Source organism: Botryllus schlosseri, chromosome 2 (genome assembly GCF_051294905.1).
Source record: "Botryllus schlosseri isolate E-star chromosome 2, Bs_hap1, whole genome shotgun sequence".
Taxonomy (NCBI): Eukaryota; Metazoa; Chordata; class Ascidiacea; order Stolidobranchia; family Styelidae; genus Botryllus; species Botryllus schlosseri.
The window spans coordinates 13,179,453-13,187,486 of NC_137237.1; positions in this window are offsets into that span (position 1 = coordinate 13,179,453).

Sequence of the window (8,034 nt, forward strand, 5' to 3'; positions counted from 1 at the left end):
CTCCACCAGACTTGGAAAACTAGATAATTCTAGTTGTCTAATTTCACTAAATTAGAGCGAAATGCCAGTAATTCAATTCTTATCTAATTTGGAAAAGCTGAAAATTTTCTACTTGCCTAATTTCATAAAATTAGATCGAAATGCCAGTAATCTAATTCTAATCTAATTCGGAAAAGCTAAACATTTTCTAGTTGCTCGGTACTGTGACGCAACCATGCCGTCTGAGCAGCTCAGGAGCAAGTGCGCACGAGAGTAAGAGTTGAATAGTATATTCATATTAAATGAACCCGAATATTTTCGGCTGACACTCGTCAGGGGTAATCGTAAGAGTGTGAATTACAGAATATAAACATTTCTGGATACAGCCTCAGCGATGCGGAACGAAGCTGCAAAATCGGTCGTTGCCATTCCATTGTTTACATTCTATAGTGTGAATACTCAATCGGTTGCGCAACAATGTCCAATACGCTTGCGGTTTGCGCTGCTCCTCACCTGCTCCCAGACGGCATGGTTGCGTCACAATACCAAACTCCGTTACAATGCTACATTCGAGGCTAATTTTGGGGGGTTCCAGGGCCACGAACAGATTAAAATTATATTTTCGCAATAAGTACCGCGGTAGCTTTCGATTAATACCTGTTTGATCGAATTTCACGCTCGGCAAGCCGGTGAAAAATGACCGTCAAATTGCCTTTAGCCAAATGGAAAGTGTGACGTACAGCAATTTCACTGAGCCTTGAGATTTACTTGTGTCCACTGTCCAGTTGTCCACACTCCACACCATTATAGGACACTATATAGTTACACCATAACTTGTAAACTTGTACTCAGAGGTGGTCAAAGTAGTTCGCGCTGGTACTTACGTAGACGTATAAGTAACGTCATAAATTTCGTTTCTGCTTCTGAAATTGCAAATTAAATCTTAGCGATTTACGTAAAATCACTAATTGCACTACAAATAGATGCAATTTTCAAAAATAAATTCATTTATTGTGATTGTTACGACAATCCTACACAAAAAGATGATGCAAACATACCTCTAAATATTACTTTCTAATTTACAAAATTTAAAGTGTATGCCAGTAGGCTCAAAACCTACTTTAATACTCAGATAAAGCTCTGCCTATACTACACTCTTAGCGAAAAGAGTATTTACTTTTACCAGTGTACCACCCCTGATATACGGGTGTGAATGTATACTAGGGTTACCATATTTTTGCGGAGCAAATTCCGGACACTCTTTAGCGCCAGCTAAAGGATTTTAAAATGAGGTATGATGCATTGTCTTTCAATATGACGTCACACTGGCAAAGCTTTGCCTACCGACCATTGGTGGTCACGATCCGGGTCAAGAGCCGTTATAATGTTAGGTCGGTGCATTTATGCGGTTGTGTGTTGTAACCAGGATCGAAACAACATTTTTCAGCCCACTCCCGACCAAATAAACACTGATCTTTAGCTCGCCGTAGGGTAATCGATGCAACTTCTGGGGCCTTACTATATGCAATACATCTTGTGTTTATATGCATCTGGTCGTTAAGTTTTGTGAATGAAATCAGTCTATAATATTGCGTCTTCCATGTATTACTATAAAATTTTGATCCTTTTTCCGCCCACATGACAATAGTTAGTGGTTGAGCTGGTGGAGGATGATGACTTCGAAGATGCAGGTAACGTAGGTCAATTAAACATCGTAAAGTCACACACTGATAAGACTTTCCATGAGCCGAAATGCCGGTCCGCCCCAGCAGGTTGCTCATACGGTGGTTTCAACCTCTTATGGTCGCGACTCCATTTCTATAATTTGAAAATGCTTTTATGTGGCGCAGCTCAAAATTTGATGAGCTGATTACTGAAAAACGGTCAGCACCTTTGCCCAGACTTACTCACGGTCTATTTTGGAAGCTGATTAGGCTACGTTTAACATCTTCGCGAACCCCAGAATAAAGACAAACGACCCCCAGGTTTAGGGTCAATATCTTTGACTAAAGCATATAAAAGACCTTAACAGAATCCAGTAACATACCGTTCTCTCATAATTGCGATTACAATAAGACTTATTTTAGTAAATGATACTTATTCTTAATAATTTTTGAATGCAGGTTTTTTGCGGGTGATGGTTCACATATTAAAACCACTGAATGTGACGCTAAATCGCGCGGTGCGCGAAGAAAAATTTCAAATGGCATAATCTCCCCAAATATAATAACTTTTCTGTTGATTTACGAAAACATTTGGAGCCCATTTCAAACCTTCAAAATTCCGGACATTTAGGCATATTTTAGAAATTCCTCCCGGACGCAGTTTGAACGGTGAAATTCCGGACATGTCCGGGAAATTCCGGACGTATGGCAACCCTAATGTATACGTACAAGTACACCCATGTCACACGGAACCATCACCTACCTCAGGCTTATACCGCGCGGTATAAATCGCGTACAACCTTTTAATCAAAATTATTTACGCACGTGGGAAGGTATGCACGTATAGGCACCTAGAATTTAATATCGCGATATAATTCTGAGTTTGGTTCTGTTTTCGTGTAGGCAATCAATCAATCAGGTTTATTAATATTTTCATCGTTTCAAAACATCACAAGACTGCGATACAGTGAAAAGATAGGAAGGTGTCGAAACAACTTGGAGTATAGCCTTCAAGATCAGACACCCACCTTAGCCTAGGCGAAGTAAATAAGAGGCATGCACACTGAATGAAAAGTAATGCAGAGAATGTAAGACGCAAGCGACAAAATGAGGTGGCATGTGGCGGAGGGCGAGGTCGATATTAGGTCGTGGTCCAGTAATCCTGAACACTGACTATAGTATTGATTTAGAAGAAATTGCTTGTATTTCGACTTGAATGCGGACATGCTCGACGACTGTCGGATAGTCGGCGAGATGCTGTTCCACAATTGGGGTCCGGCATACTTGATAGAGCAATGCGTTTTCTTGTATTCAGTCCTGATCATATGGTAGTTGTTCTTCGTCGACGCTTCGCTAAGAATGTATGTTGGTATAGTATCATCGATGACTATATTTTTTCAACAGCGAACTTGCGACAACACTTGCTATCTATACATTCATGACAGTGTACCACATTATTCTCATCGCCGTTCTATAGGGGCCAGAGCACTTTTCCATTGAGTAGGCTACAGTCCCCTGTATAGTCCTACGGTAGTCTAAAAGTTGAAATTGAAAGTCGATTGAAAATTGAAGTCGACATGCAATGAATTGCGGTGTGACATCTAATGTTAAAATTGATGACCGAATTATCTTTGATAAAGTCTTACCCGCTCAAATAATAAGGTTAGATCTCATTTTAGCTTTTAGCACAATGCATTGTTAAATGTACACCGCACATATTCAATTCACGCTGCTTTTACCAATGGACTCCGTGAGTTATTGTCTACTACTCTATTGTTCGTCTTCATCACCCCTCTACTCTTTTCACTGACAATTACCCCTGACGAGTGTCAGCCGAAAATATTCGTGCTCGTTTCATTATGAATATACTATTCAAGTTTTTCCAGTAAGTTAATAAATTTCGATTATTTTCAAGCAAAAACTGCTTTCATACAAAGTCATTCACAGGGTCATGCCTTTATAAATGTATTTCGTGGTATCAAAGTGGAAAATCAAATGAAGCGTTCTGCGCGCAGTTGTCTGCATTTCTTACCGTTCGTGTCTCCTTTTGCATTCATAGATTACACTGATAATTCATATATGATGAAAGACTTTCCGGGTATAAATGGGCAACAAAACCATATTAGTCATTATTTGATCGGGACGATATTTATGCGAAGACCCGCATAAAACGGCTATGTCTATATGAAATTCGAAGACATCACACAGCTCAGACTATTCCATTCTTGGTACTTTATTGATAAGAAAGTTGTAGATGAAGTGATAATTCTGATCTATGAACGAACAGTAATGATTTCTGTAATCGAAGATTCTTCCCGTCAACGCCCGTTGTGCAAATATTGAAAGGTGCCGTGCTCCACCGTACTTATGTTGACTCTTGGCACTGAGGAATTGAATAGTTATAATATGTTATTGTCAAGATGTCTGATCGGCAGTGGTATTGAATGCTACATCAGTAGGGATTGTGGCGAGCGTCGCAGGACCTCGGTTTGAATTGTGTCTGCTGGAATAATATCAACAGTCAGCACATCTGGAATTCTTGACAATGTGTTGATTAGGTTTGATTGACAGTTTCGTTTGTGGACAGCTTTTCCATACAGATGACGGTAGCAACATTGTAAGGCCAACTGCTGCGAAATGACTGGGTGTTAATTAGGGCTGGGCACAATGATTCGAGTATTAATTTTAATGATTCGTGTCGAGTAGTGAAAGAAGATTTTTTCGAGTACTGAAATTATACGCTTCTCACCGCTGAAAGTTAATTTATCAACGAGAATTATCGTTTCGATACTAATTTTCACCGTTGAAGCCCTGAAACCTTGCTTGGCGGTATCGTAGCATACGAAACATATAGTACAAAGCTACGAAGGTTACTGGACGTAGCACATTTCCGAAGTAATAATGATCCCACAACATTGTCACCAAGTGGAATGAAATCGCTATCGTCGAAAGAATACCAAAGTATCCTTTACGAGATGGATAACAGGTATAATATTCTTTGCGGTGGCATTAACGGTACTTATTCGAACATTAACGTATTACACTCTGTTATGACATCATAATGAGTGATACTCTATAACTCGACTCGACTCGAAGGATATTGCGTGATTCAGAATCGAATCACTCAGGTACTCGATTTTGCCCAGTCCAGTGTTAATATTAAACCAAGGTATTGTTGGTTTCCGAGGGCAACTCTATAATCTGTTCGTATGACGTCATGATGGTGAATGCTATTCTGAAGACGGCTATTCGCTGATCTTGCCTTCTACATATTTTTATAGAAACTACTAGCGTTTATTTCTCTCAAGAATGCTTCCTAGAATTAGGAGTCGTGGGTCGTGGTCAACTTTGATCTCATCGTGGGATTACTGCAGATAAAATTTAGAAATACGATGCAGGTGTGAATCTATAAAGGTTCCATTTTCGTGACTCCTCGCCAGCGTACGTTCCACCCATTTATGCAGGCTCAAAATTCTGTGATGCTGTAATTATCATCGTTTGAGTTAATTGACGGCACCGAACAGGTCATCTGTGAGCTTAATAACACTTGACTGATACGGGGATAGGATTTCTAGCCTGTCATTACATGCACCGACACCGTCGAATCATGGAAAATGTTACAAATATCAATTTGGGCAAACTATTCCGTAATCTTTAAAAATGTCAAAGCACTAGGCCTGTAAACATGAAATGTTGATTCGTTTCGGTACGCGGTCATCGTAACTGAGTAGTATAGTCAGTCATCAAAAACTATAGTATACTTATACTAGGAATATCCTATAACCGATTATCATCAGCGCATGGTACTTGCATTTTCGCTATACCATCAAAGTTTACCAGCGATCAGATTGTGGTATGCAGCAGTAAAGTTGTATAGAAGCGCGTTGAATGCGGTATCACTGACTGTAGTAGTTCCCACGGATTTGTTCTTGATTATTCTATACTATAAGACTATAGATCCAGGAACTAATAATTTTATACTGAGCTGAACCTCTTATATAGCTACGTGATATTTTGATAGATATATGTGTTTCAGATATTGCTTCCAGTGTTGAATTGTCCATAGTTAGTCAGTTCATATTGGACGTCCTTATGCATATGAATTCAGTTGCGTAGCATTTACATTATTTTCGCCAGCCATGTGCTATAATCGACGTTTACTTTCTTTGTAAAAGAAAATAGCATTCAAAAGCGCATTTTTCCGTATAACTTATTGTTGCATAGGCTACTATAATGCGATGGCTTGAAGTTTTGGTCATTTGTAAAAACCTATCTAATAACAGGGTGTAGGAACGTGAACGTATTTCTCGTGTTAATCTTCTCGAAACCGGGCGTAATTCAGCCGACCGGTATGGTTTTCATAACGGACGAGCGTTATCACCGACAGCAGTTTATTGTATTATATAGACTTTTGGTTGCTGCTTTTTAGTATTCATAGGCCATAATTAATACATTGAATGCGAAAGTAGCAAATGAATTATGCACAATGCTCGGATTTCGAAAGACTATAGCACCATAAATATGAGAACTGTACTTTATGTAAGGTTGCTAAGTCATGTGTAAACTACACTGTTATGCGAAAAAGCAAGGGCTTATACGAGACGTAGATTTATCGTGAACAGCGAACACCAACAAGGTTCGTTATTTCATTTGCATGAAACGGATTTACGTATCCAGCAATGCGACAGTGTAATATGGAGTATTAACGACACTGTGTTGGCTATAAACTATACAGGTGGCCTATAACCCACCCGACTGAATTGTAGTATTTCTAGTAGGTCTATGCTAGAAATTCCCCACACCGAAACATCAAGAAAGTCTGCTTGGTGTAAAACGGTTGACGGTTATGGCTCCGGCGATTGTGTTTATCTTTAGGGCTGGGCGTAACTTTTCGGATACTCAAGCCCGAATCGAATATATTTATTGCAATGATTCGAGTCGCGTAGTGAGAGTGGATATTTTCTGAGTGCTGAAATTATACCTCCCCTTGCCACAGAGAATTATTTTATTGACGAGAATTATATTGTCGTTTGGATACTTTCTTCTCACAGCGAAATGCTTGAAGCCTCGATCCGTCGTAGCACAGCATCCAAAATATGAAGTACAGCAGGGGTCACCAACACGCGGCTCGCGGGCCGCATGCGGCCCGCCAGCCAGGTCACATTTTGCCACCCGCGAACTGATATGAGATTTCGGCAGCACGCTATAAGTATAACATTTTGTAATGTTGAAATTGATTGCAGTTTCAAAATATTGTTGTAGCTGTTGCTCCACAACAAGCTATTCGCTTGTGTCCAACATTATTATTCCTCACTAGCTGAAACGTCTTCAGTTAAGGCAAAATCATTCGATCGAGGGAGAATCAACTGATATGAATAGACAATATACATTAGGGCTCTTCAAAAATGACTTTTTTTTCTCAAATCGTACTGGCTACTTGATAAAATTGTTAGGTTACCTAATTTAAGCCTACACACAAAATTTGGTTCAATTCCAGCCAGTAACCGCTTTGCTACAGGAGAAGAAAGTTTCTATTTATTATATAAAAATAAATAATAAAAAATTTAAAAATTTTCTGTTCACCCCATAAAAGTGTTAGGCTGTCTATAGAAACGATGCTCACCAAATTTGGTTCAATTCCAACCAGTGGAAGCGGAGTTATTGCCGTCGAAAAATTTGGATTGGAATAAAATAGTATTTACGGTGAGTACAACTATAATAAATAAACAAAGAATCGGTCACCGGAAATAGTATTTTATTCAAATCCAAATTTTTCGACGGCAATAACTCCGCTTCCACTGGCTGGAATTGAACCAAATTTGGTGAGCATCGTTTCTATAGACAGCCTAACACTTCCATGGGGTGAACTGAAATTTTTCAAATTTTTTATTATTATTTTTTATATAATAAATAGAAACTTTCTTCTCCTGTAGCAAAGCGGTTACTGGCTGGAATTGAACCAAATTTTGTGTGTAGGCTTAAATTATGTAACCTAACAATTTTATCAAGTAGCCAGTACGATTTGAGAAAAAAAGTCATTTTTGAAGAGCCCTAATATACATATTGCCTTGCTGGCCAATTGCCCAGACACTGCCAAGAACGGGACGCTTAGAAAACAGCTTAGTGTTTCCCCACAAGATCAAGCTTTAGGAGGAGACAGCTTTTCAGCCAGTAACGCGTATCGCTAGCCCCAATATCGATTCTTTAGTCGCTGATAAGCGTTGTCAGGTAGGCCTATCGTGCGCAGCTCATAGTTGAAAATAAAATGAATTTCATAATCATGATGTTTCCTGTTCCATTTGTACTTAGTTCTTTTGAGGTAACTATACCCATCGCTCATTTTGGAGAGCACAACGTTGTACTGACGTAAAGTGAAAGCGTGGTAAACATA